At 38.6% G+C, this 12,937-nt stretch overlaps 1 protein-coding gene across 2 annotated transcripts in view; it reads left to right on the top strand.

Moving 5' to 3' along the window:
• The first annotated feature begins 1,464 nt into the window (after positions 1-1,464).
• The window catches only part of LOC120417727 (potassium voltage-gated channel protein Shaw-like), a 203,128-nt gene continuing 191,655 nt past the window's right edge, over positions 1,465-12,937 (top strand). Inside the window, exon 1 of one of the 2 annotated variants that reach the window (XM_039579880.2) lies at positions 1,465-2,023. The gene's annotated coding sequence lies outside the window, so the exon portion shown is untranslated. The remainder of the gene's footprint in view (positions 2,024-12,937) is intronic. The other variant, XM_039579881.2, reaches the window with a different exon arrangement.

Raw genomic sequence — 12,937 nt, 5'->3', positions numbered from 1 at the left:
TTGCCTGAAATTTATTAAAACTAGTTTTGTTTATAAATTTATCGATTTATATTGCATTTTATACTGAATTCGAAGCACGAATCACAAGTTTTCACATTTTACATGAAATTTGTTCAACTGAAATTGCCTATAAATTTAGAGAGTTTTTATAATTGTGTTTCAAAAACACATATTATTTATTTTTACAAACTTTTTTAACCTTCTCCTAGTGGAAAATTGTCCAAAGAATCCGAAAATTCATTCCTTTTTCCGATTAAAAATCATGTTCATTGAGAAAATCATGACACTTTGAGAAGTTTAAAATAATGACTTTCATCAACATTTTCTTAACTATAGTTAACTAACTTTTTAAACCTGTCAAAATTTTATGAAAAGTTCTTCTTGAGGTACTTTGAACACTTCTCTACCATGGTCAGTATGTTTCTAAACCATTCCTTACGAATTTTAATTGTACTCTTCATTTTTCGGAAAAATCGCAAACCTATCAAAGTCACCCCGGCTATCAAAGTCACCCCGTTTTACGGTAGTTTTTTTTTTGCAAATCATGTTTTAGTAACAAAAAAATAAAATAAAAAATCACAATTTTTTTTACCGTATATTTTTTACAGCGTAGTCCTTATCCATACCTTTAACTTTGCTGAAGACACTAAATCGATCAAAAAAATCCTTTAAAAGATACAGATTTTTGAATTTTCATACATCAACTATGTGAACAAACTAATGATGCAAAATGGCTTCTTTGGGCATACCGAAAGCACCAAAAAAGTTTCGGTCAGATCAAAAAATACAAAAATTATAATTTAAAAAAAGTTCTAAGAGAACTGCTCAGTTTATATTAAAAATTAAACATTTAAAAATAATATGAAGGTATAGTAAAATATTGAGAAAGATTATCTTTTTGTAATCAGATTTTTATTTTGTTTTGTTATGGATTGATTTTTCACATTAAAAATCATATTAAAAAATCCCTCTGTTCATAGTTGAATCCCAAAAAAAAAACATCTAAAATCACCTCCCAACACCACTGCCTTCCCCTTGAAAATGTCGAAATCCAAAAACTAACAGGAAAAATTGAAAAAATCCCCCCTCGCTACCCAGAACCAACAAAGACCAGGAAAACGTCTCCCACAACCATCGAACCAACCTTCCCGCTCGCGGCCAGAACCAGCATAAACAAAAATCCAACAAGCTAAACCAAAACCAAAAACTCAAAAACGCCGCCAGAGACTGAGAGAGGGAACACGAATATCAACAGTTTTGCCGGCTTCCCGTGTGACGTAGACGTCCACGTGCGAACCAAACACGTTTTCTTTCGGGTGAATTTTGCGATTCTGCGCAAAGCTCGGATGAACTTCAGCGGGTTTCTTTTTCGGAAGAGTTCATGGTGAATGTTGGAAGGTTTCTGAGATGATTTGCGTTGGATGCTGGACGGGCAGGTTTAAGGATCTCAGTTCAGTTCGAAACTCGCGCGGATCCGGTCGTGGAAAAATGGTCGTCGGTTCAAACCGTTGAAGTCACCGGTGTGTGTGGCCTGTCCTGCCCAAGTGGTCAATTAGTGGCAAATGGATTACATTGGCGTTGGTGGGTGTTGAACGCGTGTGGGAGTGGGGGAGCAAGTTAACTCTCAAGAGTCGGGTTGAGGTGTTGAAGATGTGAAGATCTGCGAGCGCAATTAGTGCCTGCCGTTGAGTGATTTCCCGCGGAATGGTTCTCGTCCATAATTAAGGGTTGTGTCGATTGTGTCGATTCGGCCGGAACGAGGTGTGAAGATCTGCTGGAAACACCTGGTTACAGTCCATTAGTGGGTCGAGAGTCGTTACGGATTGTGTTACACGGAGTGCCATAAAACATCTACCGCTAGCGGATAATTTCGACTGGAGCAGTAAAATTCCTGCAAGTGTCATTTTGTCGGCGAGTTCAGTAACGGAGATAGGAAGCACAGCTTCGCACAGGATAAGGTCGTGGGTCACCGGAACCGGTTCTACCTTGTTAGAAGCGGGAGAATCCTGCAACTTAACGGAAGGTAGGTTACACGTCAAAATCATAAAACTAGGTTAATTATGGGGGGCCAACAAAGAAAGCTTGAAAGCGGGGGCTAACCATTGTGTTGGACGACATGGTCTGGCCGTCGAGAACCGACTCCGGTCTACTGGTGCTCTCTGGTGGTGTAATTGCCTAGATAGCGCGATGCAATTAAGATTTTTATGATACCCGGTGAATCAGTGTGTGTGTGTGTGTGTGTTTGCAGGAGGACTTCAAGTTTCATGAATGTTGTAATGGGAGGTCTTGGTGTGTACTGAACATGGTACTGGGAAAGATACCGACGGCTTTTCAGCGCTCTTTCTCGCGTTGCTTGATGTTATGAGATAATTATTTTGCATCGTGAGGCATTATCATTTTGTCTGTGAAAAAAGATTGTAATTATAAGATGTGAAAGTGTTGTAAGTGGTTATGTTTATTATCTAGATCTCAGTTAAATGACCACATTAAATAGAATACGTTGAACAAAATTGCTAATAAATATGAAATCTGATAACACACTGTGAGTCATGTTTGAGTGAAACCTTCAATTAAAATCAAATTTAAAAGAAGTGATCTTTTTATTGATAAATTTCAAAAAAAAAATGCACAAAAAATGTATTGAAGAAAAAGTTTCTTTGAAAAAATAACACTTTTTGAAGGTCTGTCCTCTGACCAAATAGTTCATTTTGTGTACGCAAATAATCGAAAAATCTGAATCCTTTGAAAGTATTTTCTGATCGATTTGGTGTCTTCGGCAAATATGTAGGTAATAATGGGGACTTTCAAAAAAAAAAAAAAAAATAGGTGCATGGAATTATTTAGCAATTTTCATTTAAAAAAAAACTATTTCCAAAAACCGTATTTTATTTTTTTTTAACGATTTTTTATATGTTTTTCAGTACAATCTCCCGCAATTTTTCAGCGATGATTTTTGAAGAAAAATAGAAATGGTTAAATTTACTTTATGATTACAGTTTTCAATGCGAAATTCTCAATTGAAAAGTACTTTGGAAATATAGTGACTTTATGTTTGATTTTTACTAACAATTTGCCGTTTCGCTACTTTTAAAATGTGGCCTAAACAAAATCATCGATTGCAAATTTATTTTCTCTTTAGAAACAGTAACTAGTTCAAAAATTAGGTGGGGAAAGATTTACCTTTTTTTTAAAAAAAAAAAAAACACAACTATACAAGAATCATAACTTGGCGGTAAAGTTAGTTTATCACGCGATTTTCACGGAGTTTAAAAATTTCAAAAATAATGTAGGTTAATAAATGTCAATTAAGAAAATAATTAAATGTTTGAGCAAATCCTGTATAATGTTGAGAGACCAAAGAACTTTTCGATTGCAAAATCAATTATCTATTTAAAACAGTAGTCAAAACAATTTTTGCGTAAATTTTAAATTTTTTAAAAGAAACATGACGTCAAAAAAAGCAATTTACACGGGTTTTTAAAATTTTAGAAAGAATGTAAGCAAATCAAGGTTGTTAACGATAAAATCATCGAGGGTCGATAATGATAAGAATATTTTATCGTTATTTCGATAGTTCTATCGGCGATAATCCTATCGCCAATAATGGACGATTACTTTTTTTTTTTCTAAAATCCACTTAATTCAACCAAATCATGTTACATTTTCAATGCTTGAATTTTTTTGTAAATGTAGTTAGTTTCAATGTATAAATACTCAAAATTGTTTACAAAATACCGTACTTTTTTAAATTACTCAAATTTTCTAAAATTTGCAATAGGTTCACCCTATTCAAATATGATTTACATCAAATAACAAATTTTGTTCTTGCTTCAATCCAAAATATTTTCTTCCTAACTCTAAACAGGTATCAAACAAAGCGGAATTTCGTATGCTTTTTCACTTCATTAGCGATTTATTTTTGTAAAATACAAAAGTTTTAACAAAATATCTTTTTTTTTTCGAAAAGTTCTCATTTTTTAAATTTGCAGTATGCGTATATTATGCATGAATTTTCAGTATATTTGAGTTTTTCTAATTACAAAAATTTATCAAAATAGCGTATAATTACGAAAATAATCAAATTTTCAAAACTTTCAATATAGGAGGTATCAAACAAAGCGAATTTTGCCATGCATTTTACATTATTTTTTTTAAGGGGTTACATACAATCACAAAATTTTATATCACAGAATATTTGTTAAATCTACTCAAAAGATGATTATCAATCACTCCTGGAAGTTTCATGAAGATATTTCATGATTAAACTGAGTAAGAGACGATTTAAACTCAAAATGTTGCCATGGGCAAAGCGGGCTGTCAAACTTTGTTGGCGTTTTTCTCTAAACCCCAAGTTGATTTACGGGTGCCAAGATATCTCGAGATGGGGTGGACCAAATTGCCTGAAATTTGAGGTTAAGACTCTCAAGATGTATTCCGTGTGCATGACGAAGCCCAATATTTAAAATTTGCTTTTTAAAAAAAAATACAAAAATCAAAAACTAACGTTTTTTTATATGAAAAACACAACAATATTTTTATCTTTTTTTTTTAAATAAACTTTTCGAAAATCGGGTTTCGTCATGCACACGGGACCGGTTTAACGAGTCTTCATCATTTTTTTGCGATATACATGTATGTAACCCCTTAAATTCTTTTTTTTTACGAAAAACTGTGTTTCCGAAATAATTCAAATTTTATAAATTTGCAGTATCGGTTTCAAACAAAGCGAAATTCTGTATGCTTTTGCGCATTATTAATTTTTTTAAACATAAAAAAAATCGTATTTTTCCGGAATTACTCATATTTAATGATTTGCAATATGGGTATTAAATGAAGCGAAATTTGATATGCATTTTCCGATTATTACAGTTGTTTGTTGAAACACTAATGTTTCACAAAATACAGTATTTTTTCGAAAACAATTAAATTTTCAAAATTTGCAATAGAACCTGAATTTTTAATGCATTTTTACTTTATTATTTTATTTGTAAATCGCTCAAATTTTCACATTATTTAGTATTTTTTTAAAAATACTTAAACTTTTATTATTTTTAGTTTGTATTGGTATTCAACGAAGCAAAGTTTTATATAAAGCAAAATTTTAATGTATGTTTAAAGCATTAGCATAAAATTTTGCTTCGTTTAATACCCAATAACGATAGATTATCGTTATCGTCCCGACGATTACGAAACCCATTATCGTTATCGCTTGGAAAGACTAAATTTTGCATTTGAAAAAAACATGTTGAGAAAATATTATTTGACAAATCTAGAGTACTTTTTAAAAGGTCCTTTATGCCTTGGTTTTCCTGTGTTGTTTACTTATTTTGTCTACTCAACTTTGTGATTTTCACTGTATTGCCAAAAATAAATCGAGCGTAATAAACTTACTGACAGGCATCTATTCCACGCCAAAAAGCCCTCATTTTGCTATTTCAGGCAAACAAAGCGAAAAAGGTCAAACTCATTACGTTTAGAAAAAGACTCGATTACACCTGCTATTACCAGAAACACACCGCCACAATTGACTAAACCATAGTCCATTAAGTCCTCCCTCTTAACCCACATTCCGGGAACCCTTTTTTCCCCACTCTGCGCCAACAAAATATGAACTTCTCCATGTCCCAATGTTGCCGGAAAATCATTTCCTTTGTTTTACAAGTTTGCTACTTTTGCTCGCTCCTCTGATTTCCCTCGACATCGTCGTCCCCAGCCTGGAGAGAGCTTTATTTTCCGTTTCTATGTGCTCTGTTTTTGACATAATTCTGCAAGCTTAATGTTGCATTCATTCGCTAAATTAAGGGTCGAATTTTTGTGTCCATCCCCTGCCCCTCCTGCCTCCATCCCCGTGCGATGGTTTATTTTTGCCCATTAAAATTATTGCCCACTTCCATTTCCGAAAACAAGAGCGCAAAAAGATATCTGCCGGAAGCGTTTTTGCCTCAGAATTCAATAAAATCGCACTCAAACATGTAGCAAACCGAGGCAGTAGCAACGAAAAAAAATCTGATTTTCCGAAATTATTTATTTATCCTTCGCGAGGGGAAAATTGGCTTTTTCCGAACCTCGAGTCCGGTGTGATCGATCGTTAATTTTTGCTCAAATTTCTGCTGTTGCGCGCGCTTCCGTTTACATTAGTCTGTTTAACGCGGGGTCTGGCCGTTGATTCTATTTGCCAAAGTGCTTCCGTTGACTAGGGAACGGAGAAAAACACAGGAATTTCAGCTCCAGCTGAAAGCGGATACTGGACTTTTGTTGATTGAGGGGGGAGGGGGGGGGGACAAGAATTAGATTAATCTGGGCGAGTGTACGGTCAGTTGGAAGTGTTTTTTCTTTACATTGTTCCTTTTTTTAAGATCTTTTTTTCATTTACTCATGCAAATTTTATTCTTTTTACGTTAACTACTAATACTACATGAATTTGATTTAATTTTTAAAGAGTTTTATGAGAAAATGCTTTGTTTTAAACAAATTTTTTTCATTTTATACAAAATCATGGTATATGGTTGAGTGGATTTTTAACAATTTTGACTCAAGATGAAAAAGATCTAAAATCTGTAAAAAAGGTTTTTCTGTTCCAATTCCAAAGCCATTGTTTTATAAATTAAAACAGCCAAACACAAATTTGAAAATCGCATTATGCAAAGCCTTTTTCTCAACCCATAAGATTACAAAATGTACCGTTAGCAGGGGTTTTTGGCATTTTTTGTATGACTCAATCTCTTCCCCAGACCCAAAGTCACCCTAATGACAGTAACAAAAAAAATGAGTTTAATGAAGTTTTCTTGAACAAAGTATTTACAAATTACATGAATTAAGATTTTTTTAAAGAATTGTGCCTTTCTGGCTTAAGAATTCGTTATTTTAAAAATTAAGATTAATTGCCATAATATTTTTTTGTGATATTTTTCCAAAAAAATGAACAGAAATTTAATAAAAGACATTTTTTAACAAAGATATCCAATAATATTCCAAAACTAATTCTTTAAAAATCATTTAAACTTTTTTGACAAAATTTGCAACCATGCACAATATATTATTTATAAATTTAAAATGGCCTCTTTAAATTTTTAAAGCAGGTAGGGGAAATATGCCCATTTTAATCACTCTAAGCCGTTCGACCAATTCTCATCACTTTTGCCTTTTCCGCTATGAAATCAACATTTTCAGATGTATCAACAATTGAGAGTTGCTTGCTAACTTTTGTTTGAGCTATTTATAACTTTGAAACAGTCAAAAACACTTTATGAAAGCTGTAATTCATGATCAAAGTGCTGATAGGCCGATAATAGAAATAGGCTGAGAAAGGGTATAGTTCCCCTAACTAAGCTTTGTTACATGAAACGGTTTGAAACACATTGCCTACCAGAATTACTATTTTTGTGTCTCAAAAAACAAAGTATGCAATCATAATTTATTTTTTCAAGAGGAAAACTTGATTTGTACCAAATTGGCATAACTTTAACCTTCCCTTGGTATTAAAAAAAAATCACACATAAGGTATTGGGGTCCTTTTCGACCCCAAACTTTAAAAAATCGTCAAAAATCCAGTTTTTGACCGATTCCGGTTCTTTTGGTCACAAACGAAAGCTTAGAACGTCTCCTTTCCGAAACCGACCTGGAAAACCGGATTTGGTCACTGTGGCCACCGGGAATCGGCTACAACCGAAAAAGGACCTTTTTGAGACACCAACTTTGACGACCTGTATCTCCGGCAAATTTCAACCAATCAGGATGCTCCGGGTTGCATTCGACAGGTAATTACCTGTACTTTGACCACAAATATTAATATCAGGGCCAGGTGACCTACCGGTTCCGGAAATCCGGAACATCCGAAAAGTTCATGTGTTCCTGTTTTTCACATATATGTGATACCAATACTCTCATGATAGTTGAAATTGATCCATAAAACTTACTTAAAACACAATACACGATTGCCAGAACCACTCTAGAGTGTTAGTGGCCACTTCCGGGTAACCTGGAACCGGTTCCCGGGTACCCGATGAACGGCCAACTTGACTTTTTTGGTGAAAACCTATCATGTTGCACATCAAACTCCATGAAATTGAAAGATATGTCCATATTTGGTAATGCCGTTGTTCGCTGAGCCATCCTGGCCAATCTGGAACCGGTTACCGGTGGCCCCTTGGGGACACTTCCGGAATATGAGAGAAACCCTATCATCCGACATATCAAACTTCATGAAATTGAAAGATGTGTCAATTTACGGTCATGCCGTTGTTCGCTGACCCATTCTGGCCAATCTGGAGCCGGTTACCTGTGGCCCCTTGGGGACACTTCCGGAATATGAGAGAAACCCTATCATCCGACATATCAAACTTCATGAAATTGAAAGATATGTCAATTTACGGTCATGCCGTTGTTCGCTGACCCATTCTGGCCAATCTGGAGCCGGTTACCGGTGGTCCCTTGGGGACATTTCCGGAAAATGAGAGAAACCCTATCATCCGACATATCAAACTTCATGAAATTGAAAGATATGTCAATTTACGGTCATGCCGTTGTTCGCTGACCCATTCTGGCCAATCTGGAGCCGGTTACCGGTGGCCCCTTGGGGACACTTCCGGAATATGAGAGAAACCCTATCATCCGACATATCAAACTTCATGAAATTGAAAGATATATCAATCTACGGTCATGCTGTTGTTCGCTGACCCATTCTGGCCAATCTGGAACCGGTTACCGGTGGCCCCTTGGGGACACTTCCGGAATATGAGAGAAACCCTATCATCCGACATATCAAACTTCATAAAATTGAAAGATATGTCAATTTACGGTCATGCTGTTGTTCGCTGACCCATTCTGGCCAATCTGGAGCCGGTTACCGGTGACCCTTGGGGACACTTCCGGAATATGAGAGAAACACATGCCGTTGTTCGCTGACCCATTCTGGCCAATCTGGAGCCGGTTACCTGTGGCCCCTTATGGACACTTCCGGAATATGAGAAAAAACCTATCATCCGACATATCAAACTTCATAAAATTGAAAGATATGTCAATTTACGGTCATGCCGTTGTTCGCTGAGCCATCCTGGCCAATCTGGAACCGGTTACCGGTGGCCCCTTGGGGACACTTCCGGAATATGAGAGAAACCCTATCATCCGACATATCAAACTTCATGAAATTGAAAGATGTGTCAATTTACGGTCATGCCGTTGTTCGCTGACCCATTCTGGCCAATCTGGAGCCGGTTACCTGTGGCCCCTTGGGGACACTTCCGGAATATGAGAGAAACCCTATCATCCGACATATCAAACTTCATGAAATTGAAAGATATGTCAATTTACGGTCATGCCGTTGTTCGCTGACCCATTCTGGCCAATCTGGAGCCGGTTACCGGTGGCCCCTTGGGGACATTTCCGGAAAATGAGAGAAACCCTATCATCCGACATATCAAACTTCATGAAATTGAAAGATATGTCAATTTACGGTCATGCCGTTGTTCGCTGACCCATTCTGGCCAATCTGGAGCCGGTTACCGGTGGCCCCTTGGGGACACTTCCGGAATATGAGAGAAACCCTATCATCCGACATATCAAACTTCATGAAATTGAAAGATATATCAATCTACGGTCATGCTGTTGTTCGCTGACCCATTCTGGCCAATCTGGAACCGGTTACCGGTGGCCCCTTGGGGACACTTCCGGAATATGAGAGAAACCCTATCATCCGACATATCAAACTTCATAAAATTGAAAGATATGTCAATTTACGGTCATGCTGTTGTTCGCTGACCCATTCTGGCCAATCTGGAGCCGGTTACCGGTGGCCCCTTGGGGACACTTCCGGAATATGAGAGAAACACTATTCATAAAATTGAAAGATATGTCAATTTACGGTCATGCTGTTGTTCGCTGACCCATTCTGGCCAATCTGGAGCCGGTTACCGGTGGCCCCTTGGGGACACTTCCGGAATATGAGAGAAACACATGCCGTTGTTCGCTGACCCATTCTGGCCAATCTGGAGCCGGTTACCTGTGGCCCCTTATGGACACTTCCGGAATATGAGAAAAAACCTATCATCCGACATATCAAACTTCATAAAATTGAAAGATATGTCAATTTACGGTCATGCCGTTGTTCGCTGAGCCATCCTGGCCAATCTGGAACCGGTTACCGGTGGCCCCTTGGGGACACTTCCGGAATATGAGAGAAACCCTATCATCCGACATATCAAACTTCATGAAATTGAAAGATGTGTCAATTTACGGTCATGCCGTTGTTCGCTGACCCATTCTGGCCAATCTGGAGCCGGTTACCTGTGGCCCCTTGGGGACACTTCCGGAATATGAGAGAAACCCTATCATCCGACATATCAAACTTCATGAAATTGAAAGGTATGTCAATTTACGGTCATGCCGTTGTTCGCTGACCCATTCTGGCCAATCTGGAGCCGGTTACCGGTGGCCCCTTGGGGACATTTCCGGAAAATGAGAGAAACCCTATCATCCGACATATCAAACTTCATGAAATTGAAAGATATGTCAATTTACGGTCATGCCGTTGTTCGCTGACCCATTCTGGCCAATCTGGAGCCGGTTACCGGTGGCCCCTTGGGGACACTTCCGGAATATGAGAGAAACCCTATCATCCGACATATCAAACTTCATGAAATTGAAAGATATATCAATCTACGGTCATGCTGTTGTTCGCTGACCCATTCTGGCCAATCTGGAACCGGTTACCGGTGGCCCCTTGGGGACACTTCCGGAATATGAGAGAAACACTATTCATAAAATTGAAAGATATGTCAATTTACGGTCATGCTGTTGTTCGCTGACCCATTCTGGCCAATCTGGAGCCGGTTACCGGTGGCCCCTTGGGGACACTTCCGGAATATGAGAGAAACACATGCCGTTGTTCGCTGACCCATTCTGGCCAATCTGGAGCCGGTTACCTGTGGCCCCTTATGGACACTTCCGGAATATGAGAAAAAACCTATCATCCGACATATCAAACTTCATAAAATTGAAAGATATGTCAATTTACGGTCATGCTGTTGTTCGCTGACCCATTCTTGCCAATCTGGAACCGGTTACCGGTGGCCCCTTAGGGACACTCTCGGAATATGAGAGAAACCCTATCATCCGACATATCAAACTTCATGAAATTGAAAGATATGTCAATTTACGGTCATGCCGTTGTTCGCTGACCCATTCTGGCCAATCTGGAGCCGGTTACCGGTGGCCCCTTGGGGACATTTCCGGAAAATGAGAGAAACCCTATCATCCGACATATCAAACTTCATGAAATTGAAAGATATGTCAATTTACGGTCATGCCGTTGTTCGCTGACCCATTCTGGCCAATCTGGAGCCGGTTACCGGTGGCCCCTTGGGGACACTTCGGGAATATGAGAGAAACCCTATCATCCGACATATCAAACTTCATGAAATTGAAAGATATGTCAATCTACGCTCATGCTGTTGTTTGCTGACCCATCCTGGCCAATTTGGAACCGGTTACCGGTGGCCCTTTGCCCCTTGGGGACACTCTCGGAATATGAGAGAAACCCATCATCCGACATATCAAACTTCATGAAATTGAAAGATATGTCAATTTACGGTCATGCCGTTGTTCGCTAACCCATTCTGGCCATCATGGAACCGGTTACCTGTGGCCCCTTATGGACACTTCCGGGATATGAGAAAAAACCTATCAAAAATCATGAAATTGAAAGATATGTCAATCTACGGCCATGCTGTTGTTTGCTGACACATCCTGGCCAATTTGGAACCGGTTACCAGTGGCCCCTTGGGGACACTTCTGGAATATGAAAGTTACCCTACCATCAGACATATCAAACTTCATGAAATTGAAAACTACGTCAATCTACGGTCATGCAATTGTTCGCTGACCTTTGGTTGAAAAAAAGCAAAGCAATCCACTTTAACGACCCCCGGGTCTTTTGTGGGCTCTGTTGCAAGTTTCTGCTCATTTCTAGGCGTCCGAAGGTTATGTGTGGTGAGTCACCCAAAACCTCTTTTACGCAAATGGACCGACGTTTTACTTCCCCATCCGATAGAAGGCCAGGAGGATAAGGCGGGAATCGAACCCGCGCCTCATAGCAACTTAGGGATCGGCAGCCGAAGCCGCTAACCACCGCACCACGAGGCCCCGAGGTCCTTTGGTTGACATACACGCAGAAAAATAAGGCGTATTTGAATCAACAAAACGTTTTGTTGATTTGAAAATCATATTTTTTGTTGAATCAACGCTAAACGTCAAAGCAGCTTTTTCAAAACAACAAAAGACTTTTGTGGAATCAAAAAATCATGGTTTGTTTCAACGCAAAATCGGCGTTGATTATATTCAACAAAAATTTTGTTGAGTCAAACCTCGTACAGGCTGATTCTACAAAATTTTTTTCTGCGTGTATCCATGAATTTCATGAAGTTTGATTCGTCGGATAATAGGGTTTCTCTCATATTCCGGGAGTGTCCCCAAGGGGCCACCGGAAACCTGTTCCAGAATTGCCAGAATGCATAAGCAAAGAATGGCATGACCGTAACTTGACATATCTATCAATTTCATAAAGTTTGATATGTCGGATGATAGGGTTTCTCTCATATTCCGGGATTGTCCCCAAGGGGCCACCGGGAACCATTTCCAAAATGGATCAGCGAACAACGGCATGGCCGTAGATTGACAAATCTTTCAATTTCATGAAGTTTGATATATCGGATGATAGTGTTTCTCTCATATTCCGGAAGTGTCCCCAAGGGGCCACCGGTAACCGGCTCCAGATTGGCCAGAATGGGTCAGCGAACAACAGCATGACCGTAAATTGACATATCTTTCAATTTTATGAAGTTTGATATGTCGGATGATAGGGTTTCTCTCATATTCCGGGATTGTCCCCAAGGGGCCACCGGGAACCATTTCCAAAATGGATCAGCGAACAACGGCATGGCCG

Source organism: Culex pipiens, chromosome 2 (assembly GCF_016801865.2).
Source record: "Culex pipiens pallens isolate TS chromosome 2, TS_CPP_V2, whole genome shotgun sequence".
NCBI lineage: Eukaryota > Metazoa > Arthropoda > Insecta > Diptera > Culicidae > Culex > Culex pipiens.
This window is presented reverse-complemented; position numbering and strand designations above follow the sequence as displayed.